Raw genomic sequence first — 25,928 nt, forward strand, 5'->3', positions numbered from 1 at the left:
TTTCCAGTTTTAAGTTTAATTAACATCTCATTCTTATCTTCTTGGCTGTTCTGGCACTGGGTAGACCTGCAACAGAGTAGGTTTGAAAAACCCCAACCTCTTATCCATTCTCTTTCAAAGTTGGGACAGGGATGTCACACCTTTGGGCGATCCAATCCCTAAATTTGAAAAAAGAAATAAAAGGACAAAGGAGGAAACGATGAAGATCTCAGACGTCTGCCAACAATTTGACGCAATGGAGTAGAGATCAACTAGATCAGCCGTCTAATTTGCTTCCCTAGTCCCATTCAAAGGTCATGAATCCTTCTCTTCTTCTCGAAATCGGGCCCGATGGCCTCGCCAGAGAAGCCTCTGATACTGCCTACACTGAGAAGAGGTGAGATGAGAGTAGTGAAGCAACAAAAGAATGCCAGTTACTTCTCTCGCTCCGCTACAACCCCGCCACCACTCTCTCCAGTCTCCCCTGCCCCACATCGGACAAATCTAGCTCTTCAATCATCTTCTTCATATCCAATTTCACATTGGAAGCCATTGTTCATCTGGGTTTGAAACCCTAATCCAACAGAAGACCCTTAAAAGCCATTGTTCAGCTGGGTTTGAAACCCTAATCCATTACCTCCAAGGCGAACACTAGAATCAATTTCCAAAAGCTACAAACAATTCGTTTTACAGCGGACTATTATCAAACTTTCAGCGACGTCGATCTAAGGGGTTCAGCCTCTACTCCAAACAATTTGTTTTACAACTTTGTTTGAAGGGGTTTTTTTTTTTTGATAAAAAATAGAGTGGGGTTGGGTTTCTTATGTTTTTAATGTAAATGATAGTTTTACCAAAAAAAAATGTAAATGGTAGTTTAATCATTTCCTTTCAACTCAGTTTTTTTGTTTTTTTCATTCAACTCAGTTAATCCCGTTAATTATTAGGCCAAAATATTAGAGTGGCATTAATTTAATGGACCATCGGAGGGGATGTCAATGAAAATTTCCCTTAAGTTATTGGCTCATTGCACGGCAAGAATTCTGTAAAATACCGCGTGGTGATTACCCAAATTACTTATCCGAAAATAAATAAAACACACACCGCCTTTCCTTTTTTTTAATTTTTGGGTAAATACCGCTTTACTATTATTGACACGAATTCGCACGAGTCCGGTACTACAGATTGCGTGTATCTTTGACGCAACTACCTCTAGACATTTCTTACCAAAAAAAAAACCACCTCTAGATATTTTATCCCGACCCCTTTTTCTTCTCTTTCAAATCAACTCTTCTTTTTCTCTTTTCCCTCCTCTTTCTCTCGCTTTCCTTTTTCGTCAGCGGCGCTGCTCAGAGGTTCTAGGGTTCGTTTCTTATCATCCTTACCCTTGTCTTCCATCTCTAGAACCCTAACTTCTCCTCTTCCTCGCTCCTCCTCTCCTTCTCTCATCAAAGCCCGATCACTTTGCTTCTCCACTGCTATCCGTTCCATCCGATCCTCGGTTCCTCGCTGGAGCCACGGTGTCGATTGGAGATCTCCAGCTAGTCTTAAGGCTCAGACCAGGACTGCTGCTCCTGTGATTGAAAGCTTTCAGCGCAACATCGCTACTATGGGTACGACTTTCGACGCAGACCGGTTTTTCAATTTATAATTTCATTCGTTTAATGAATTTTATCTTTTGGCTACGCTGTTTCATTCTTCCTGGAGGATACTTGCTTTAATTTCTGAATACTGTTTTGAAATCGGACCAGATGGATTAAAAATGTGCCTTGGTTGATGAGAGTTTTTTGTATGAATATTCATCACTAATTTATGTTTTTTATGTATTGAGAGAACAACTTAAATTATTGGAGTAACTAATCCAACTCAGCGTATTACTAGAGAAAGGCGATTTGTATAGATGATTAGATTCTCGAGTTAATACTGTTCCAGAGGTCGACATAATTGATTGAGTTCTGTTTGTGAATATGTGTTGGATCAGCTTCTGAGAATACTTTCAAGGGAAATCTTTGCCAGTGTTCCCAAGCCTGGGGGTGGCGAGTTTGGAAAGTACTATAGCCTACCTGCTCTGAATGATCCAAGGATCGGTAAGTGGCATTATCGCTGCTCCCCTTTGTTCTTCTGCTCTTATGTGCAAATTATATATTTTGAAGGTGGTCTTGGACTTCATGACGTTCCTTTTTCCTTTTTTCCCCTCTTGAGTTCCCTTTTCTCTTCAGCATTTAAGGATACCTTCTATGCTATGAGGCTATCTCGGATTTGAAGTTTGAAATACTCTGAATTTTTATATTGTAATCAGGTTCCCAAAATCACAATCTCTTAGAAATCCACTCATCTTTACATTTTGTGCATCACAGATAAGTTGCCGTACTCCGTCAGGATCCTTCTTGAATCGGCAATCCGTAACTGTGACAACTTCCAAGTCACCAAGGAAGATGTTGAGAAGATTATTGATTGGGAGAATACTTCTCCCAAACAAGTCGAGATTCCTTTCAAGCCTGCCCGTGTTCTCCTGCAGGTGTTTATCGTTATGCTAATTATGTAGTAGTTTTGTTTTTTGAAGATGTAATTGCATAGTAGTTTTAATTTGTTACATTTCTGCCAAATTTTATGACCTACATTTGTTGGTCAGGATTTTACTGGTGTACCAGCTGTGGTTGACCTTGCTTGCATGAGGGATGCTATGAACAAGCTTGGCAGTGATTCTAGCAAGATTAACCCCTTGGTAGGTGGTGATATTTTTCCTTTTCATTATAATATTTATTCCTTCTAAGTTCTTTGGGGTTGGACATCCAAAATCTTCCCCATCATGAAAACAGTGAGGAACTAATAATTACCTAAGTGGCCTTCGATGAACTACTTCTGTTCTTCTTTCTAGGTAACAGTATGGAGCATATATATTTGATTCTGTAATAATATCACTCATTCCACTTTCTTTTAATGAGCTTTTTCTCTAGATGACCTTTTGCTGCATTTAATATTTTGAGTGTAAGATGTATTCCTGTATTTCTATTATATATTTTCTTTCCTTTGGGGGAAGGTTTCCTAACTTTCTTCTAAAAATTGATATTTTATGCAGGTCCCAGTGGATCTTGTTGTTGATCATTCTGTTCAGGTGGATGTAGTAAGATCAGAAAATGCAGTGAAGGCAAATATGGATCTTGAATTCCAGAGGAACAAGGAGAGATTTGCTTTTCTTAAATGGGGATCTACTGCTTTTCACAACATGCTTGTTGTTCCTCCAGGCTCTGGTATCGTGCATCAGGTTAGGGAGTTACTATCATCAGAAATAGCAATGTTACATGACGTGGGTTCTACCTTTAGATTTCAGATCTACATAATTCCTTCCTTTCTTCTGTCTCTAAATATTCCTTCTCTCAATTGATAAGTAGAATATATGAAATATTCAAATGGTCTTGTATTACTCACATTAATGTTATCATTTTTTATATTTATGTACTGAGTAAATTACTATTGAAACTCAGGTTAACCTGGAATACCTTGATCTCGGGTTGTATTCAACACTGATGGCCTGCTGTACCCTGATCGTGTGGTTGGAATTGATTCCCATACAACTATGATCGATGGGTTAGGAGTTGCTGGATGGGGAGTTGGAGGAATTGAAGCAGAGGCAGCAATGCTTGGCCAGGTATAGTAAGAAAATTCTCAATGGATTTTTCCTGGTAATTTGTATTGTCTAAAGAAATGCTAGTACTTAATACTTATAACAATAGTCATGGGGAAATCCAAGCTTGGCGTATTCATCCAAAGAAAAGAAATTAAATCATTGCATTTGGAAACTTGGATGCATGTGCATACTATGATAGAGGAACTCCTAGTTGGGATACCACATTGTTCCGCCACTGATACTTGCTCTGAACTTGAAATTTGCAGTCAATATGGAAACTCTAGGAGAGCCATCTAGATTCTTTTATATCTTATCGTACTTCCTGTGCATTCTCTTTTCTACCTAATATTTGCCTTATAATCATAGTTTATTTTTAGGGAGAGGGTGGGGCACGCCGCTGGCTTTCCTGGAGCTAGCGGCTGTGCCCAATGGAGGGGGTGGGATGGGGAGGGTAGGGGGGTCATTTCCTTAGGGGGTGGGAGAGACACAGACTCAGGCTGGGCACAGTGCCGGCGTGCCCAGCCTTTACCCTTATTTTTATTTTGAACTCCATATATTTCAGGGTTAAGGATATGGATGTTTTCACATATGCATTTTATTGTCGTGGATTTACTTATGAATTTAACCTCTGTAATCATTCAGGCAGATGAAATCTAAACCTCTTTTAGTCTTACATATTCAAGTGTATTATTGGACCACCGGGCTTTTACACTACACTGCTATTTTAGGACTAATCTTTTGCTAATACACCCATGAATTGGGTATACATAGGTGCATGATTCTTGGGCATCTATGTGCATCTAAGTTCTGTTTCAATATTACCTCTAATGCTTCACTTCCCCAATATTGTCAGCCCATGAGCATGGTATTACCTGGTGTTGTTGGGTTCAAGTTGATCGGAAAGTTCCTAGATGGGGTCACAGCCATCGACTTAGTTTTAGCTGTAACTCAAATGTTGAGGTATTACCTGAATTACCTCTAAATCAGTTTCATCTACAAATCTCTATCTCCCATTTTTGAAAACATATTACTATAATAGCGAACTTGACAAGTATGGGCAAAGTTTTTTTAGGTGAATTAAAAAATTCATTACCAAAAGAGAAGAAGAATACAGGGGGCCCCGAAGGGGAGAAGAAAAAATAAAAAGCAAGGCCCGAGCTTAGCCAAAGGCCAGCAGGAGCAGCAACAGAAACATTAGAGAGACCCTAGGAATCAACAATTAGCCTGTTCCTTGGGGTGTCTGAATAACAAGAAGAAGGAGCTAGCGGTAACTTTGCTTTAATTTCAAAGGAAATGAAATCCCAAATCTTCTGATATGAGCGAGAGTTGGAGGTCCATTTCCTGATATTGCATTTCATCCAAATGTGATTGAGAGTTGCACAAAAAGCCATTTTGCCGATTGAGTCGCAAATAGATGGGCCGACAAAGGTCATATCAATCCAGATCCATTCTCTAGAGAAAGGGAGGATTCTTCTGCGAGCAGGCCAGCACTTGCACAAGATTCCTTTCCAGATGGCAGCAGCTGTAGGTCACTCAAAGAAAAGATGATCCAAGTCTTTAGTATTGTTCCAGCAGAGGTAGCAAGTAGGGGAGACTAAGATCTGCCGGGTGCGAAGAAATGCCTGAATTGGGAGGCATTTGGTGAAGACTCTCCAGGCAGTGAAGCAGTGACGAGGGATGTGATGCTTGAACCAAAGAAGCTTGCGCCAAGGAACCAGAGTGCCTTTCAGACGGATGAGATCCCAAGCTGCATTGGAGGAGGAGCAAGAGTTGTTAGACAGCCAAGTAACACAATCACCTCTTGCCACAGACCTTCTGGGAATGGATGGCAGCATATTCCAAATGAGGCAGAGGGAGGTGAAAGAGGAGGGGGGGAGCCTAGCCAGCTTGATCGATGATGTTGGCCACTAAGGATAGCCTATTGAGACCCGAAGCATAAATGATTCTCGGAGTGACCAGGTGGAGAAGAATTCCCATGGGGTGCCAGTGGTCCAACCACAGGTAGGAGGAGAGGCCATCACCAATAGTGAAGCGAATGACTTGGAGGACCAGATGGCGGCTAGCAAGAATCTTGTGCCAGACCTAAGAGGCATCTAACAAGATTGGGGCATACCAGACTGAGTCCTGGCGAAGAAGGCCTGAATATAACCAGCTGACCTAGATATTTCTCTGCTTGGAGGCAATCTTCTATATAAGCTTGATGATACCTGCAGAATTCACTTCTTTGATTCTTCGAATGTCAAGACCACCTTCCTTTTTGGGAAGGCACACAGCAGCCCAACTAAGAGGATGTAGGAATCTTGAGGATTCATTGCCCTTCCAAAGAAAAGAAGCCATGAGGGATTCCAAGGACTTGATAACGGTTTGAGGGAGCCCAAAGATGCCAGACCAAAAGATGTAAGATGACTCCAGAACGGATTTGATAAGAACCAATCTGCCATCATATGAGAGAAGCTTGCTCTTCCAAAGCTGGAGCCTCTTAATAAGATCAAGCATAGGGGTGCAGTGGTGAGCGGATAGTCTTGCCGGGATCAATGGGAGCTTCAAGTATTTGACTGGAAGCAGGCCCTCAAGGAAACCAGATTTCTCAAGGAAGGCAATTTTGTCTAACTTTGAAACCCCCGTAAAGAATAACAGGGACTTTGATGGATTGATGCAGAGACCTGAAAGCTCGTGGAAGTGCTGGAGACAAAGCATGATGGTCTCAAGCGTGGCGATTGATGCCTTAAAGAAAATCATCAAGTCGTCGGCAAAGGCCAAGTGAGTAAGCTTGAGAGCTTTACATTTGGGCATCGGAGAAATGAGCATCTGATCAGTACTAATCTGGATTTCTCTAGATAGAACTTCCATCGCCAATGTGAACAAGTAAGGGGAGAGAGGACAGCCTTGACGAATGCCAACAGAAGCATCAAAATAACCTGTCGGGCTGCCATTAACCAAAACAGAGAACTTTGGGGACAAGATGCAAGAGGTAATCCAGTTGACAAATACTAAAGGAAACCCCATCTTGGTCATCACTTGGGCAATGAAATCCCACCTTAGAGAATCAAAGGCCTTGTGGATATCAATCTTCATAAGGATAGAAGGAGCATGGTTTTTCCTGTCAAAGCCTCTTACAATGTCATTGCACAGAAGAATGCTGTCAGCAATATTTCTACCAGGAATGAATGCCGATTGGTTGTCACTGACTAGAGGATCCACAACACTTTTGAGTCTTCTAGCAAGAATCTTGGCTATAAGCTTATAGAGCAGGTTGCAGAGAGTAATGAGCCTGACGTCATTCATAGCATTCGCACCTTCCTTTTTCGGGATGAGACAAAGGAAAGTGTGATTGATACCTCTGATCTAACTGGGATTGAAGAAGAAACTCTCAATGGCAGCAATGAGGTCAATTTTGATGATATCCTAGCAAGCTAAGAAGAATCCCGTACTAAAGCCATCAGGTTCCGGAGCACCATTCAGTTTGAGAGAGTGAATCGCTTCCACAATTTCCTCTTCTTTAGGAATGGCACACAAGGAAGCATGAAGGTCAGGAGCAACGAACTTGTTAAGTAAGTGATCAGGGATGGGAGCATGGTCCACCTGAGGGCTACTGAACAAGTCTTTAAAATGATGAACAGCCAAGTCCTTGATGCCATTAACTGTAGTGACAAGAGAGCCATCCGAGTGAGAGGGCTGAACAATAGAGTTTGCATTGACTCTAGCTTTCACAGAGTGATGAAAATAGGCAGTATTCGGATCTCCCAAGTCCAGCAACTTGATTCTAGACTTTTGCGTAAGGAAACTTTCTTCCCTAGCAAGCAAAGCAGTAAGCTCAATGGAGGTCTCTCTCTCTTCATCAGCAAGGGGGCCATTAAGGAAATCGGACTGCAACCGAAATTGAATGGAAGCCAACTTTTCTTTGCAATCAGCCACCTGGAGGGTAATGTTACCAAAAGTATTAAGGTTCCAAACTTTGAGAGCAGCCTTAACATTTTTGAGCCTTTTTAAGAAAGCAATGAGGGGGTTGGAGAAGGAAAAGACAGGCTTGTTCCAAGCTTCATGAACAAGAGGCAAAAATGAAAGATGAGAGGACCACATGTCAAAGTATTTGAAAGGTTTAGGGCCAAAAGAAGAGAAGGGTTGGATGGCTAGGGAAATAGGAGAGTGATCAGAGATGCCCGGGTTATCAAAGGAAGCATGAGATGAAGGGAAAGAGGTAGGCTACTCTTCATTAACAATAACACTGTCCAGTATGGGCAAAGTTAATCCGCCCGAAAGTTGGCTCAAGGATTTTAGTACGTTTAGTTAGATTGGGTGTCATTATGTCGGTCCAGAGGATTCAAGAACTGGGCCGATATTACCTCTATATCAGTTTCAGCTACAGATCTCTATTTCCCATTTTCGAAAAAGTATCATTATAATTGTGAACTGGATGAGTATGGAAAAATTTATTCCGCCCGGAAGTTGGCTCAAGGAATTTTAGTATTTCCAACTAGATTGGGTTTCATTATGTCGGTCCAGAGAATCCAAGAACTAGGTTGATATTTTCTCTAAATCAGTTTCAGCTACAGATCTCTATCTCCCTTTTCTAAAAACATATCATTATAATGGCAAACCGGACATGTATGGGCATATTAATTCTGCCTGGAAGTTGGCTTAAGGAATTTTCGTACTTACAGCTAGATTGGGTCTCATTCTGTCGGTCTAGAGAATCCAAGAACTGGGCTGATATTTCCTTTAAATCAGTTTCAGCTACAGATCTCTATCTCCCTTTTCCGAAAACATATCATTATAGTGGTTAACCGGACGAGAATGGGCAAAGTTATTCCGCCCGGAAGTTGGCCCAAGGAATTTTAGTACTTTCTGTTGGATTGGGTCTCATTTTATCGGTCTATAGAATCCAAGAACTGGGTCGATATTTACTATAAATTAGTTTCACCTACAGATCAATATCTCCAATTTCCGAAACACATATTATGAAGGATAACCGGATGAGTATGGGCAAAGTTATTCCACCCGGATGTTGGCCCTAAGAATTTTAGTACTTTCAGCTAGATTTAGTTTCATTCTGTCGGTCCAGAGAATCTAAGAACTGGGCCGATATTACCTCTAAATTAGTTTCACCTAAATATCTCTATCTCCCATTTTAAAAAACGTATCATATAATTGCAAACCGAATGAGTATGGGCAAATTTATTCCACCTGATAGTTGGCTCAAACAATTTCAGTACTTTCAGCTAGATTGGGTCTCATTCTGTGTGTCCAGAGAATCCAAGAATTGGGCTGATATTTCCTCCAAATCAATTTCAGTTACAGATATCTAACTCCCTTTTCCGAAAACATATCATTATAATGGCGAACCAGAAGAGTACGAGCAAATTAATTCCGCTCGGAAGTTGGCTCAAGGCATTTTAGTACTTTCAGCTAGATTGGGTCTCATTCTGTCGATCTAGAGATTCCAAGAACTGTGCCGATATTTCTTCTAAATCAGTTTCAGCTATAGATCTCTTATCTCCCATTTTCGAAACACATTATAATGGCTAATCGGATGAGTATGGGAAAAGTTATTCCACCCGAAAGTTGGCCCTAAGAATTTTAATACTTTCTGCTGGAATGGGTCTCATTCTTTCGGTCTAGAGAATCCAAGAACTGGGCCGATATTTCCTCTAAATTAGTTTCACTTGCAGATCTTTCTCCCATTTTCGAAATACCTATTATAATGGCTAATCGAACAAGCATGGGAAAAGTTATTCCGCCCAGAAGTTGGCCCTAAGAATTTTAGTACTTTCTGCTGGATTGGGTCTCATTCTGTCGATCCAGAGAATCCAAGAACTGGGCCGATATTTCCTTCAAAAAAGTTTCACGTACAGATCTTTATCTCCATTTCCGTAAACATATTATTATAATAGCGAATCCGACAAGTATGGGCAAAGTTAATCTGCCTGGAAGTTTACTCAAGGAATTTATGTACTTTCTGTAGGATTGGGTCTCATTCTTTCGGTCCCGAGAGTTTGAGAACTTGGGCGATATTTCCTCTAAATTAGTTTCTTTCTCCCATTTTCAAAATACATATTATAATGGCTAATCGGATGAGTATGGGCAAAGTTATTCCGCCCGGAAGATGGCCCAAAGAATTTTAATACTTTTTGTTTGATTGGGTCTCATTCTGTCGGTCCAAAGAATCCAAGAACTAGGCTGATATTTCCTCTAAATTAGTTTCACCAACAGACCTCTATCTCCCATTTTCGTAAACATATTATTATAATAGCGAACCCGACAAGTATGTGTAAAGTTAATCTCTGCCCGTAAGTTGGCTCTGTAAGAAATTTTAGTACTTTTAGCTAGATTTGGTCTCATTCTGTCGGTCCAGAGAATCCAAGAACTGGGCCGATATTTCCTCTAAATCAGTTTCACCTAAAGATTTTTATCTCCTATTTTTGAAAACGTAGCATTATAATTGCAATACGGATGAGTATGAGAAAATTTATTCCGCTCGGAAATTGGTTCAAGGAATTTGAGTGCTTTTGGCTAGATTTGGTCGCATTCTGTCAGTCCAGGGAATCCAAGCACTGGGCCGATCAGTTTCACCTAAAGATCTTTATCTCCCATTTTCAAATCGTATCATTATAATTGCGATCCGGATAAGTATGGGAAAATTTATTCCCCCTGGAAGTTGGTTCAAGGAATTTTAGTACTTTCAGCTAGATTTGGTCTCATTCTTTCGGTTTAGAGAATCCAATAACTGGACTGATTTCCTCTAAACCAGTTTCAGCTACAGATCTCTTTCTCCTTTTTCCGAAAACTTATCATTATAATGGCGAACCGGACGAGTGTGGGCAAATTAATTCCGCCTGGAAGTTGGCTAAAGGAATATTTGTACTTTATGCTAGATTTGGTCTCATTCTGTCGATCCAGAGAATCCAAGACCTGGGCCGATATTTCCTCTAAGTCAGTTTCAGCTACAGTTCTCTATCTCCGTTTTCCAAAACGTATCATTATAATGGCTAACCGGACGTGTATGGACAAAGTTATTCCGCCTGGAAGTTGGCCAATGGAATTTTAGTAATTTCAATTGGATTGGGTCTCATTCTATCGGTCTAGATAATCCAAGATCTAGGCCGATATTTCCTATAAATTAGTTTCACCTATAAATCACGATCCCCCATTTTTGAAACACGTATTATAATGGCAAACCGGACGAGTATGGGCTAAGTTATTCTTCCGGGATGTTGGCCCTAATAATTTTAGTACATTCTACTGGATTGGTTCTCGTTCTGTCGGTCCAGAGTATCTAAGAACTGGGCTGATATTACCTCTTAATCAGTTTCACCTACAGATCTCTATCTCCCTTTTCCAAATACATATCATTATAATTGCGAACCGGACAAGTATAGGCAACTTTATTCTGCTTGGAAGTTTACTCAAGGAATTTATGTACTTTCTGCTGGATTGGGTCTCATTCTTTCGGTCCCTAGAGTCCAAGAACTTGTGCGATATTTCCTCTAAATTAGTTTCTTTCTCCCATTTTCAAAATACATATTATAATGGCTAATCGGACGAGTATGAGCACATTTATTCCGTCCGGAAGTTGGCCCTAATAATTTTAATACTTTTTGTTTGATTGGGTCTCATTTTGTCGGTCAAGAGAATCCAAGAACTGGGCCGATATTTCCTCTAAATTAGTTTAACCAACAGTCCTCTATCTCCCATTTTTGTAAACATATTATTATAATAGCGAACTCGACAAATATGTGCAAAGTTAATCTGCTTGGAAGTTGGCTCAAGGAATTTTAGTACTTTCATCTAGATTTGGTCTCATTCTGTCAGTCCAGAGAATCCAAGAACTGGGCCGATATTATCTCTAAATCAGTTTCACCTAAAGATTTTTATCTCCTATTTTCGAAAATGTATTGTCCTAATTGCAATACGGATGAGTATGAGAAAATTTATTACACCCGGAAGTTGGTTCAAGGAATTTTAGTACTTTCGGCTAGATTTTGTCTCATTCTATCAGTCCAGAGAATCCAAGAACTGGGCCAATAGTACCTCTAAATTAGTTTCTCATAAAGATCTTTATCTCCCATTTTCAAAACATATCATTAAAATTGCGATCCGGATAAGCATTGGAAAATTTATTCCGCCTGGTAGTTGGTTTAAGGAATTTTAGTACTTTTAGCTAGATTTGGTCTCATTTTGTCGGTTTAGAGAATCCAAGAACTGGACTGATTTCCTCTAAATCAGTTTCAGGTACAGATCTCTTTCTCCTTTTTCGGAAAACATATCATTATAATGGTGAACCGGATGAGTATGGGCAAATTAATTCCGCTTGGAAGTTGGCTGAAGGAATATTTGTACTTTATGCAAGATTGGGTCTCATTCTGTCAGTCCAGAGAATCCAAGACCTGGGCCGATATTTCCTCTAAATCAGTTTCAGTTACAAATCTCTTTCTCCTTTTAACGAAACGTATCATTATAATGGTTGACCGGACGTGTATGGACAAAGTTATTCCGCCAGGAAGTTGGCCAGTGGAATTTTAGTAATTTCAGCTGGATTGGGTCTCATTCTGTCGGTCTAGATAATCTAAGATCTGGGCCAATATTTCCTATAAATTAGTTTCACCTACAAATCACTATCTCCCATTTTTGAAACACATATTATAATGGCTAACCGGACGAGTATGGGCTAAGTTATTCTTCCCAGGATGTTTGCCCTCAGAATTTTAGTACATTCTGCTGGATTGGTTCTCATTCTGTCAGTCTAGAGTATCCAAGAACTGGGCTGATATTACCTCTGAATCACTTTCACCTACAGATCTCTATCCCCCTTTTCCACATATCCTTATAATTGCGAACCGGACGAGTATGGGCAACTTTATTCTGCCTAGAAGTTTGCTCAAGGAATTTATGTACTTTCTATTGGATTGGGACTTATTCTTTTGGTCCCGAGGGTCCAAGAACTTGGGTGATATTTCCTCTAAATTAGTTTTACCTATTGATCTTTCTCCCATTTCCAAAATACATATTATAATGGCTAACTGGACGAGTATGGGCAAAGTTATTTTGGCCAGAAGTTGGCCCTACGAATTTTAGTACTTTTTGTTTGATTGGGTCTCATTCTGTCGGTCTAGGGACTCCAAGAATTGGGCCGATATTTCCTCTAAGTTAGTTTCATCAACAGACCTCTATCTCCCATTTTCGTAAATACATTATTATAATAGTAAACCCGACAAGTATGTGCAAAGTTAATCTGCCTGGAAGTTGGCTCAAGGAATTTTAGTACTTTCAACAAGATTTTGTCTCATTCTTTCGGTCCAGAGAATCCCAGAATTGGTCCGATATTACCTCTAAATCAGTTTCACCTAAACATTTTAATCTCCTATTTTCGAAAACATATCATTATAATTGCAATACAGATGAGTATGACTAAATTTATTCCGCCCGGATGTTGGTTCAAGGAATTTTAGTACTTTTGGCTAGATTTGGTCTCATTCTGTCAGTCCAGAGAATCCAAGAACTGGGCCAATATTTCCTCTAAATCAGTTTCACCTAATGATCTTTATCTCCCATTTTCAAAACTTATCATAATAATTGCGAACTGAAGTATGGGAAAATTTATTCCGCCTAAAAGTTGGTTCAAGGTATTTTAGTACTTTCAGCTCGATTTGGTCTCATTCTGTCGGTTTAGAGAATCCAAGAACTGGAGTGATTTCCCCTAAATCAGTTCAGCTATAGATCTCTCTCCTTTTTCTGAAAACATATCATTATAATGGCGACCGGACGAGTATGGGCAAATTGATTCTACCAGGAAGTTGGCAAAAGGAATATTTGTACTTTATTCTAGATTGGGTCTCATTCTGTCGGTCCAGAGAATCCAAGACCTGGGCCGATATTTCCTCTAAATCAGTTTCAGCTACAGTTCTCTATCTCCTTTTAACTAAACGTATCATTATAATGGCTAACCGGACGTGTATGGACAAAGTTATTCCGCCTGGTAGTTGGCCAATGGAATTTTAGTAATTTTAGTTGGATTGGGTCTCATTCTGTCGGTCCAGATAATCCAAGATCTGGGCCGATATTTCCTATAAATTAGTTTCACCTACAAATCACTGTCTCCCATTTTTGAAATACATTATAATGGCTAACCGGACGAGTATGGGCTAAATTATTCTTCCCGGATGTTGGCCGTAAGAATTTTAGTACATTCTGCTGGATTGGGTCTCATTCTGTCGGTCCGGAGTATCCAAGAATTGGGCTGATATTACCTCTAAATCAGTTTCACCTATAAATCTTTGTCTCCCTTTTCCAAATACATATCATTATAATTACGAACCGGACGAGTATGGGCAACTTTATTCTGCCCGGAATTTTGCTTAAGGAATTTATGTACTTTCTGCTAGATTGGGTCTCATTCTTTCGGTTCAGAGAGTCGAAGAACTTGAGCAATATTTCCTCTAAATTCGTTTTACTTACTGATCTTTCTCCCATTTTCAAAATACATATTATAATGGCTCACTGGACGAGTATGGGCAAAGTTATTCTGCCCGTAAGTTGGCCCTAAGAATTTTAGTACTTTTTGTTTGATTGGGTCTCATTTTGTCGGTCCAGAGAATCCAAGAATTGGGCTGATGTTTCCTCTTAATTAGTTTCACCAATAGACCTCTATCTCCCATTTTCGTAAACATATTATTATAATAGCGAACCCAACAAGTATGTGCAAAGTTAATCTGCCGAAAGATGGCTCAAGGAATTTTAATACTTTCAGGTAGATTTGGTCTCATGCTGTCGGTCTAGAGAATCCAAGAACTGGGTCGGTATTTCCTCTAAATCAGTTTCACCGAAAGATTTTTATCTCCTATTTTTGAAAACGTATCATTATAATTGCAATACGGATGAGTATGAGAAAATTTATTCCGCTCGGAAGTTGGTTCAAGGAATTTTAGTACTTTCGGCTAGATTTGGTTTCATTCTGTCAGTCCAGAAAATCTGAGAACTGGGCCAATATTACCTTTAAATCAGTTTCACCTAAAGATCTTTATCTCCCATTTCCAAAACGTATCATTATATTTGCGATCCGGATATGTTAGGACACACATGATTGGGTTGAAATGCCTTATCATACCTTGTATTGCATGAGGTTTAAATAATACATGGATGCCCCAATCAGTTGGGTGATTACAAGAATATTTACAAGCTGTACACCTATTATCACATGTGATAATAGATTATTACACAAGAATATTGCACGCATGGCTTGCCTAAATTACATTCAATTATAGCTCTAATAATCCTCAATCAAATCTTCAATTTGTCTCCAATCAAATCCACAGAGTTTCCATAATTGTCTTCAATCAAATCCTTAGGGAGTTGAACACTCATATACGTCCATACACCCCCTCAAGTTGGAGGGGAGAGGCAATGGACCTTCAACTTGTCGCGCATAAATTGGAACTTGGCTGTAGGCAGTGCCTTGGTTAAAATATCAGCTATTTGATCAGCAGTGGAGATTAACTGCACAGATAGCTGTCGTTTAGCAACTCGATCTCGAACAAAGTGGAAGTCAATTTCCACTTGCTTGGTTCTAGCATGAAACACTGGGTTTGCAGACAAATAAGTGGGTCCAATATTGTCACACCATAAAATTGGAGGTCCACTTATGGAATGACCAAGCTCACGGAGCAAAGATTCCAACTATACAAGTTCCGCAGAGGCATCGGCCACGGCCTTGTACTCTGATTCGGTAGAGGAGCGTGCCACAGTGCGCTGCTTTCTGGAGTAGAGGAGCGTGCCACAGTGCGCTGCTTTTTGGAGTTCCAAGACACTAAATTTGGGCCTAGATAAACTGCATATCCTCGTGTAGATTTACGGTCCTCAAAGCTGCCTGCCCAATCTGCATCAGAGAATGCCTATAGGGTGTTATCAGCGGACCGTTCTATGAGTAGACCATGAGTTCGTGTGGCTTTGAGGTAGCGCAAAATGCGTTTTACCAGTGCCCAATGGCCTCTGTGGGAGCATGCATGTACTGACACACTTTATTGACCGAAAATGCCACATCAGGTCTAGTTAGAGTGACATACTGAAGAGCCCCAACAACGGACCGATACTGAGTATCATTTTTGCAGGACTCATCCCCTGACTCGGATGATGTCACTGTGGTGGACATAGGTGTTAGGAGGGGTTTGCAATCGGCCATCCCAGATCTGGTTAGGAGGTCATCTATATACCTTGTTTGACAGAGCAAGATTCCTTTGGGACGTTGATGAGCCTCAATCCCAAGAAAAAAATGTAAGGGACCAAAATCTTTGAGACTGAATTCTGTGCCTAACTGTTCAATCATGGTAGTAACCTGTCCCATATGGTTGCTGGTGACCAATATGCCATCAACATAGACTAAGACATACAGTCTAGTGGAGCCACTGCTGTATATGAACAAGGATGCGTCAGTCTTGGAGGCATTGAATCCCACTTTTTCAAGAAATTGGGATAACCTTTGGAACCAAGCCCGAGGGGCTTGTTTGAGACCGTATAGGGATCGATGTAGTTGACATACATGAGTGGGGTAATTGGGGTCTGTGAAGCCTTGAGGTTGGCTCATTTATACCCCTCTTTGAGGACACCATGGAGGAATGTATTTCGAACATCTAACTGACGAATGCCCCAGCCCTGTGAAACTGCTATCGCAAGAATGGTGCGAATTGTTGTGGGTTTCACAACAGGGCTAAATGTCTCAGTATAATCAATTCCTTGCTGTTGGTGATATCCTTTGGCTACCAACCGGGCCTTAAACCTTTCCAGACTGCCATCTGCCTTCCGTTTAATACGATAAACCCATTTTGAACCAACTATGTTCAGTCCAGGTGTATGTGGCACTAAACTCCATGTCCCATTTCGAACCAAGGCATTGAATTCTTCTGCCATTGCAGCTCTCCATTCTGGGATTTGTTTGGCTTGGGTGTAGCAGGTGGGTTCAGTCATTTGGACAGATGAGGTAAGGGCTGTGGGCGCACCATGCTTGGATTACAGCCTCATTGGGTGAGGACGTGGTGGTGGGTTGGAGGGTTCCAAGGTTTTGTGTGTTGATATAGGTCAGTGAGGGACCGAGTTCATTGAGGTGGTGGTGTCGTGCTGCCACTGTCAAGGGTGGGAGGACTGGTTGTTCATGGTGGATGGAGGTAGGGTCGGTTGGATGGCTAGATGGATCGGATGGTGACTCTTGGTGATACAGGGATGGGGAGGTAGGGTGGTAATTGGGTATTGGTGGATATGCAGCTGGCGTGGTAGGGTGTGGGGGGTTGCAAGGGAGAGGAGAATTGAGATTGTGGACCGTTATGGTGGCCCATGGCGTGGGAGTGGGTTTGGGGTTTGGGCTTGCCAATGAGGTACCATTACCGGATGTTTTTGCAAATGGAAATTGAGATTCGTCAAATCGCACATGTCTAGCAATATAGATACGGTTTGTTGTTAGATCTATACACCTATAGCCCGTATGGGAAGGGCTATAACCCAAAAATACACATGGGGCAGCTCGAAAGTCCATTTTGTGTTTATTATATGGGCGAAGGTAGGGAAAACACAAACAACCAAAAGTTCTTAGGAAGGAATAATCTGGTTGTTTATGGTGAACCAATTGGAATGGGGTGAGATCATGGGATGCACTAGAGGGCATTCTATTGATTAGGTAAACAACGGTTTCGAACGCATAGTGCCAAAATTGCCTTGGAACACTACCATGGGCCATTAGAGTTAGGCCGGTTTCAGTGATATGACGGTGATGTCTTTCTATAGCACCCTGTTGGTGATGGGTGTGGGGAGCCGATACACGATGGCTAATGCCCAATGTGGCAAAGTAAGTGGGAAGAGCTCTGTACTCACCCCCCAGTCGGTTTGGACAGCCTTAATTTGGCGTGAAAAGAAACGTTCAACAAGTGCTTTAAATTGGGTAAAAATTCGAAAAACGTCCGATTTATTGACAAGAGGGAAAAACCAAATGTATTTGGTGTTATCATCCATGAAAATAACATAATAATGAAACCCTTTAGGGGAAGGGGTGGGGGAGGGACCCCACACATCACTATAAACTAAATCAAGGGGAAAGGTGCTAATAGAGGGGGAGGGACCGAAGGGAAGGCGGCTTGCTTTACCCAGATGGCAAGCGGAACAAGAGGAGCCTAACTTGGAAGAATCACAAGCTAATTTATTGACACGGAGCATGTAGCGGAGCAGACGTTCATTTGGATGACCTAAACGGCGGTGCCACCCATCAAGAGACGTTCTTTCGGCAATATTGGCACTAGGTGGTGATGATGGAGATAAGGTGTAGAGCCCATTGCTACTCGGGCCGGAAAGAACTGTTTGCCGTGTTACCTGATCCTTAACAAAAAAATGAGGGGTGGAATTCAAAATAAACCCCATTATCCTGGGCAAACTTTTGAACAGATAATAAAGGCTTAGAAACAGTAGGAACATGCAGTGCATTATGTAAACCAAAAGATTTGTGAGAGGAGGGAGAGGTGAGATGGGTAGATCCAATGTGCGGTATGCGAAGTGTCTTACCATTTCCCACTTGCAATTGATCCGGGCCGGTATAAGCCTCATAGTTTGAAAGGGATTGCAGATCGGGTGTGACATGATGGGATGCGCCTGTATCGGGATACCAGGTCAAGGAGTGAAGTGGGCGGGGTGGGTGGGGTGGGGAGGAGCGGTGGGTTTGGGTTGGGGTAGTAGGATGGTGATGGGAGGGTGTTGACAGTGAAGGCAGTAGGGGCCGTGTAACCTGGACGGGCTGGATAGGTGTTGGTGGTTTGTCCTTGGTTTTGATTACGGTAATAGCAATTGGCCGCAAATCAGCAATATGATTTGTTCTATGGCAAATGAAACACCCTTGCCTGTTCCCAAATGGAGGTCTTCCACCATGACCACGACCACAACCAAACCCACGCCCACGCCCTCCACAAAATTGGGAAGCGCCATGGCCTTGAGTGGATTCCATGGGTTGTTGAGTTCGGTTGGCATAATTGACAGTAGGGGAAGAGCTATCATTGATATTCAGTCCTTGCAATGTGTTGGAGCGCAGAAATTCATGGCTTAGCAAGAGGGCATGGAGGTCATCATAAGTAATGGGATCAACACGGCTTAGGAGGAATGGCACAATATCTTGGAGGTTGGGCTGCAATGCTCTGAATATATGCATGTTGAACGCTGCAGTAGTGATAGGTTCTCCAGCGGCTGCAAGTTCATCATAGATAAGCTTGGCTCGTTGGAGAAAATTGGTAACAGATTCATCGGAGCGTTGAGCCAATTGATGAAGGCTTAGTTGTAATGACATCATCCTTGTATTGGATGTGGATCCGAAAGCAGTGTGAAGGCAGTCCCATAGTTCACGGCCAGAGTTCTTACCAACAATCAATGGGTAAACCTCTTCTGAGAGAGAGGAGATGAGAAAAGAGAGGAGGGCATCATTGTGCATCCAAACTGATACGGTCTCTGTGTCTGTTGCAGCAGGACATAAATCCGTTCCATCAATGTGTCCATAAAGTTTTTGAGCCTTTAAAAACGGTGTGATCTGAGCTTTCCAATAGAGATAGTTCTTGGAGGTTAATTTCAAAGAGAGATGGTGATGGGCTGAACTGAGAGATGGAGGAGTAATGGCGGTTGAGATGGGGAGAGAGGTGGAGAGGGGAAGAGAGGATGAAAGAGGGGAGGATGCCATCGTTGCTACGTTGGGGAGATAGAGATAGAATGAAGAATGTGAAAAGGGAGAGGGGACCGTTTCTATTTTGAGATGGATGAAGAGATAGAATGAAGAAGTGAAAAAGGGAGAGGGGACCGTTTCTATTTTGAGATGAATGAAGAGATAGAATGAAGAAGTGAAAGGGGAGAGGGGAATAGGAAATCTGATTGGGGTTGGAAAAGATATGTGATAAGAGAATTTTAGGTAGAAGAATTTTTTGAGAAAAGGAAGGTGAGAGAGCCTTAGCTCTGATACCATGTTAGGACACACATGATTGGGTTGAAATGCCTTATCATACCTTGTATTGCATGAGCTTTAAATAATACGTGGATGCCCCAATCGGTTGGGTGATTACAAGAATCTTTACAAGCTGTACACCTATTATCACATGTGATAATAGAATATTACACAAGAATATTGCACACATGGCTTGCCTAAATTACATTCAATTATAGCTCTAATAATCCTCAATCAAATCTTCAATTTGTCTCCAATCAAATCCACAAAGTTTCCATAACTGTCTTCAATCAAATCCTTAGGGAGTTGAACACTCATATACGTCCATAGGATAAGTATGGGAAAATTTATTCCCCTTGGAAGTTGGTTCAAGGAATTTTAGTACTTTCAGCTAGATTTGGTCTCATTCTTTCGGTTTAGGGAATCCAATAACTGGACTGATTTCCTCTAAATCAGTTTCAGCTACAGATCTCTTTATCCTTTTTCCGAAAACTTATCATTATAATGGCAAACCAGACGAGTGTGGGCAAATTAATTCCGCCTGGAAGTTAGCTAAAGGAATATTTGTACTTTTTGCTAGATTGGGTCTCATTCTGTCAGTCCAGAGAATCCAAGACCTGGGCTGATATTTCCTCTAAATCAGTTTCAGCTACATTTCTCTATCTCCTTTTTCCGAAACGTATCATTATAATGGCAAACTGGACGTGTATAGGCAGTTATTCCTTCTGGAATTTGGCCAACGGAATTTTATTAATTTCAGCTGGATTGGGTCTTATTCTGTCGGTCCAGATAATCCAAGATCCAGGCCGATATTTCCTATAAATTAGTATCACTTAAAAATCACTATCTCCCATTTTCGAAACACATTATATTATAATGGCTAACCAAACGAGTATGGGCTAAGTTATTATTCCAGGATGTTGGCCCTAGAATTTTAGTACATTCTGCTGGATTGGTTCTCATTCTGTCGGTCCAGAGTATCCAAGAACTTGGCTGGTGTTACCTCTAAATTAGTTTCACCTACAGATCTCTATCTCCCATTTCCAAATATATATCATTATAATTGCGAACCGGACCAGTATGGGCAACTTTATTCTACCCGGAAGTTTACTCAAGGAATTTATGTACTTTCTGTTGGATTGGGTCTCATTCTTTCGGTCCCTAGAGTCCAAGAACTTGGGCGTTATGTCCTCCAAATTAGTTTCTTTCTCCCATTTTCAAAATACATATTATAATGGCTAACTCGATTCAGAGAATTCTAGCACTTTCAGCTAGATTTGGTTTTATTCTGTCGGTCCAGAGAATCCAAGAACTGGGCCGATATTACCTCTAAATCAGTTTCACCAAAAGATTTTTATCTCCTATTTTCGAAAACGTATCATTATAATTGCAATACGGATGAGTATGAGAAAATTTATTTCCCCCGGAAGTTGGTTCATGGAATTTTGGTACTTTCTGCTATATTTGGTCTCATTCTGTCTGTTTAGAGAATCCAAGAACTGGACTGATTTCCTCTAAATCAGTTTCAGCTATAGATCTCTTTCTCCTTTTCCGAAAACATATCATTATAATGGCGAATTGGATGAGTTTGGGCAAATTAATTCTGTCTGAAAGTTGGCTAAAGGAATATTCGTACTTTATGCTAGATTGGGTCTCATTCTGTCGGTCCAGAGAATACAAGACCTGGGCCGATATTTCCTCTAAATCAGTTTCAGCTATAGTTCTCTATCTCCTTCTTCCGAAACGTATCATTATAATGGCTAACCGGACGTGTATGGACAAGGTTATTCCGCCTGGAAGTTGGCCGATGGAATTTTAGTAATTTCAGCTGGATTGGGTCTCATTCTGTCGGTCCAGATAATCCAAGATCTGGGCCGATATTTCCTATAAATTAGTTTCACCCACAAATGACTATCTCCCATTTTTGTAACACATAATAATGGCTGACAAGAGGAGTATGGGCTAAGTTATTCTTCCAGGATGTTGGCCCTAAGAATTTTAGTACATTTTGCTGGATTGGTTCTTATTCTGTCGGTCCAGAGTATCCAAGAATTGGGCTGATATTACCTCTAAATCAGTTTCACCTACAGATCTCTATCTCCCTTTTCCAAATACATATCATGATAATTGCGAACCGGACGAGTATGGACAACTTTATTCTGCCCGAAAGTTTACTCAAGGAATTTATGTACTTTTTGTTGGATTGGGTCTCATTCTTTCGGTCCCGAGTGCAAGAACTTGGACGATATTTCCTCTAAATTAGTTTCTTTCTCCCATTTTCAAAATACATATTATAATGGCTAACCGGACGAGTATGGGCAAAGCTACTCCGCCCGGAAGTTGGCCCCAAGAATTTTAATACTTTTTGTTTGATTGGGTCTCATTCTGTCGGTTCAGAGAATCCAAGAACTGGGCCGATATTTCCTCAAAATTAGTTTCACCAACAGACCTCTGTCTCCTATTTTTGTAAAAATATTATTATAATAACGAACCCGACAAGTATGTGCGAAGTTAATTTGCCCAGAGGTTGGCCCAAGGATTTTTAGTACTTTCTGCTAGATTAGGTCTCATTCTGTCGGTCTAGAGAATCCAAGAACTGGGCCGATATTACTTTTAAATCAGTTTCACTTAAAGATTTTTATCTCCTATGTTTGAAAACTTGTCATTATAATTGCAATGCAGATGAGTATGTGAAAATTTATTCCGCCTGGAAGTTGGTTCAAGGAATTTTAGTACTTTCGGCTAGATTTGGTCTCATTCTGTCAGTCCAGGGAATCCAAGAACTGGGCCAATATTACCTCTAAATTAGTTTCTCCTAAAGATCTTTATCTCCCATTTTCAAAACGTATCATTATAATTGCGATCCGGGTAAGTATGGGAAAATTTATTCCGCCTAGAAGTTGGTTTAAGGAATTTTAGTACTTTCAGCTAGATTTGGTCTCATTCTGTCGGTTTAGAGAATCCAAGAACTGGACTGATTTCCTCTAAATCAGTTTCAGCTACAGATCTCCTCCTTTTTCCGAAAACATATCATTATAATGGCCAACTGGCCGAGTATTAGCAAATTAATTTCGCCTGGGTGTTGGCTAAAGGAATATTTGTACTTTATGCTAGATTGGGTCTCATTCTGTCGGTCCGGAGAATCCAAGACCTGGGCCGGTATTTCCTCTAAGTAAGTTTCAGCTGCAGTTCTCTATCTTCTTTTTCCGAAACGTATCATTATAATGGCTGACTAGATGTGTATGGACAAAGTTATTCAGCCTGGAAGTTGGCCAATGGAATTTTAGTAATTTCAGATGGATTGGGTCTCATTCTATTGGTCCAGATAATTCAAGATTTGGGCCGATATTTCCTATAAATGAGTTTCACTTACAAATCACTATCTCCCATTTTTGAAACACATATTATAATTGCTAAACGGACGAGTATGGGCTAAATTATTCTTCCCAGATGTTGGCCGTAAGAATTTTAGTACATTTTGCTGGATTGGGTCTCATTCTGTCGGTCCGGAGTATCCAAGAACTGGGCTGATATTACCTATGGTACGAAATTTCGCGATATATCGCCGATATATAGCGAAATTTTGGTCTGGCCGAGACGAGATGGGCTTCCGAAATGAAAAAGTTCAAATTTCGGTTTATTTCGGTATATTTCGTAGAAATACTGTGTATTGAACAGTATATTTCGGTATATTCCGGTAAATTTTGTGGAAATACTGTGTATTGAGTATTGAACTATTGACTATTATGAAGTTTATGAGTTATGATTTATGCGCTTATGAGTTATGACTTTATGAGTTTAAACTTTAAAGTTTAAACTTTAAACTAAAGGCTACATTTGACTTTATTTTTGTTTCATTACTTTGTTAAAATTTCTTATTATGTCTTTTAGTACTTAAACAATATGTATTTAATTATTTTATACAATAGGGTCTGACCGTATATAGTCAATCAAGGGTGCAAACCCAAAACACCACTTTGAGTTCATTTTTTTTGCAATATGAAGGTTTAAATGTGTTTATTTAGCTTAAATAAGGGTGTCCATGAAGTATCAGGCCTAGATATGACCAAATACCCACCGAGATGGACTCCCGAAATATTGCAGAAAAAATGCAATATTTCGGCGAAATTTCGCCAAATTTTGGATATTTCAATAGGCCCGAGATTCCTCTATATCACGAGATATAGTACTATGATATTACCTCTAAATCAGTTTCACCTACAGATCTCTCTCCCTTTTCCAAATACATAGCATTATAATTGCGAACCGGACAAGTATGGGCAACTTTATTCTAAATAGAAGTTTGCTCAAGGAATTTATGTACTTTCTGCTAGATTGGGTCTCATTCTTTCGGTTCCGTGGGTCCAAGAACTTGGCGATATTTCCTCTAAGTTGGTTCTACCGACTGATCTTTCTCCCATTTCCAAAGTACATATTATAATGGCTAACCGGACGAGTATTGGCAAAGTTATTCCGCCCAGAAGTTGGCCTTAAAAATTTTTGTACTTTTTGTTTGATTGGGTCTCATTCTGTCGGTCCAGAGAATTCAAGAACTTGGCCGATATTTCCTCTAAATTAGTTTCACCAACAGATCTCTGTCTCCCATTTTCGTAAACTCATTATTATAACAACGACCCCGACTAGTATATGCAAAGTTAATCTCCCCGGAAGTTGGCTCTAGGAATTTTAGTACTTTTAGCTAGATTTGGTCTCATTCTGTTGGTCTAGAGAATCCAAGAACTGTGCCGATATTACCTCTTAATCAGTTTCACCTAACGATTTTTATGTCCTATTCTCGAAAACGCATCGCTATAATTGTAATAAGGATGAGTATGAGAATTTATTCCGCCCGGAAGTTGGTTCAAGGAATTTTTGTACTTTCGGCTCAATTTGGTCTCATTCTGTCAGTCCAGAGAATCCAAAAACTGGGCCAATATTATCTCTAAATTAGATTTCACCTATGATCTCCAATTTTCAAAACGTATCATTATAATTGCGATCCGGATAAGTATGCGAAAATTTATTCCGCCTGGAAGTTAGTTCAAGGAGTTTTAGTATTTTCAGCTAGATTTGGTCTCATTCTGTCGGTTTAGAGAATCTAAAAACTGGACTGATTTCCTCTAAATCAGTTTCAGCTACAGATCTCTTTCTCCTTTTTCCAAAAACATATCATTATAATGGCGAACCGGACGGGTATGGGCAATTTAATTCGCATGGAAGTTGGCTAAAGGAATATTTGTACTTTATGCTAGATTGGGTCTCATTCTGTCGGTCCAAAGAATCCAAGAACTGGGCCGATATTTCCTCTAAATTAGTTTCACCAACAGTTCTCTATCTCCCATTTTTGTAAACTCATTATTATAATAGCGACCCCGACAAGTATGGGCAAAGTTAATCTGCCCGGAAATTGGCTCAAGGAATTTTAGTACTTTTAGCTAGATTTGGTCTCATTCTGTCGGTCCAGAGAATTGGAAAACTGGGCCGATATTACCGCTAAATCAGTTTCACCTAAAGATTTTTATCTCCTATTTTGGAAAACGTATCATTATAATTGTAATATGGATGAGTATGAGAAAATTTATTCTGCCCGAATGTTGGTATAAGGAATTTTAGTACTTTCGGCTAGATTTGGTCTCCTTCTGTCAGCCCAGAGAATCCAAGAACTAGGCCAATATTACCTCTAAATTAGTTTTCACCTAATGATCATTATCTATCATTTTCAAAACGTATCATTGTAATTGCGATCCGGACGAGTATGGGCAAATTATTTCCGCCTGGAAGTTGGCAAAAGGAATATATGTACTTTATTCTAGATTGGGTTTCATTCTGTCGGTCCAGAGAATCCAAGACTTGGGCCGACATTTCCCTTAAATCAGTTTCAGCTACAGTTCTCTATCTCCTTTTTTCGAAACATATCATTATAATGGCTAACCGGACGTGTATGGACAAAGTTACTCCGCTTGGAAGTTGGCCAATGGAATTTTAGTAATTTCAGCTGGATTGGGTCTCATTCTGTCGGTCAAGATAATCCAAGATCTGGGCCGATATTTCCTATAAATTAGTTTCACCTACAAATCACTATCTCCCATTTTTGAAACACATATTATATTGGCTAACTGGACGAGTATGGGCTAAATTATTCTTCCCGGATGTTGGCCGTAAGAATTTTAGTACATTTTGCGGGATTGGGTCTCGTTCTGTCGGTCCAGAGTATCCAAGAACTGGGCTGATAGTACCTCTAAATCAGTTTCACCTACAGATCCCTGTCTCCCTTTTTCAAATACATATCTTTATAATTGCGAACCGGACGAGTATGGGGAACTTTATTTTGCCCGGAAGTTTGCTTAAGGAATTTATGTACTTTCTGCATGATTGGGT

At 40.5% G+C, this 25,928-nt stretch overlaps 1 pseudogene; it reads left to right on the forward strand.

Annotated features, from left to right (window-relative positions):
* The first annotated feature begins 1,585 nt into the window (after positions 1-1,585).
* On the forward strand, positions 1,586-4,586 carry LOC122672575 (annotated as a pseudogene).
* The last annotated feature ends 21,342 nt before the right edge of the window (positions 4,587-25,928 follow it).

This window comes from Telopea speciosissima, chromosome 8, assembly GCF_018873765.1.
Source record: "Telopea speciosissima isolate NSW1024214 ecotype Mountain lineage chromosome 8, Tspe_v1, whole genome shotgun sequence".
NCBI lineage: Eukaryota > Viridiplantae > Streptophyta > Magnoliopsida > Proteales > Proteaceae > Telopea > Telopea speciosissima.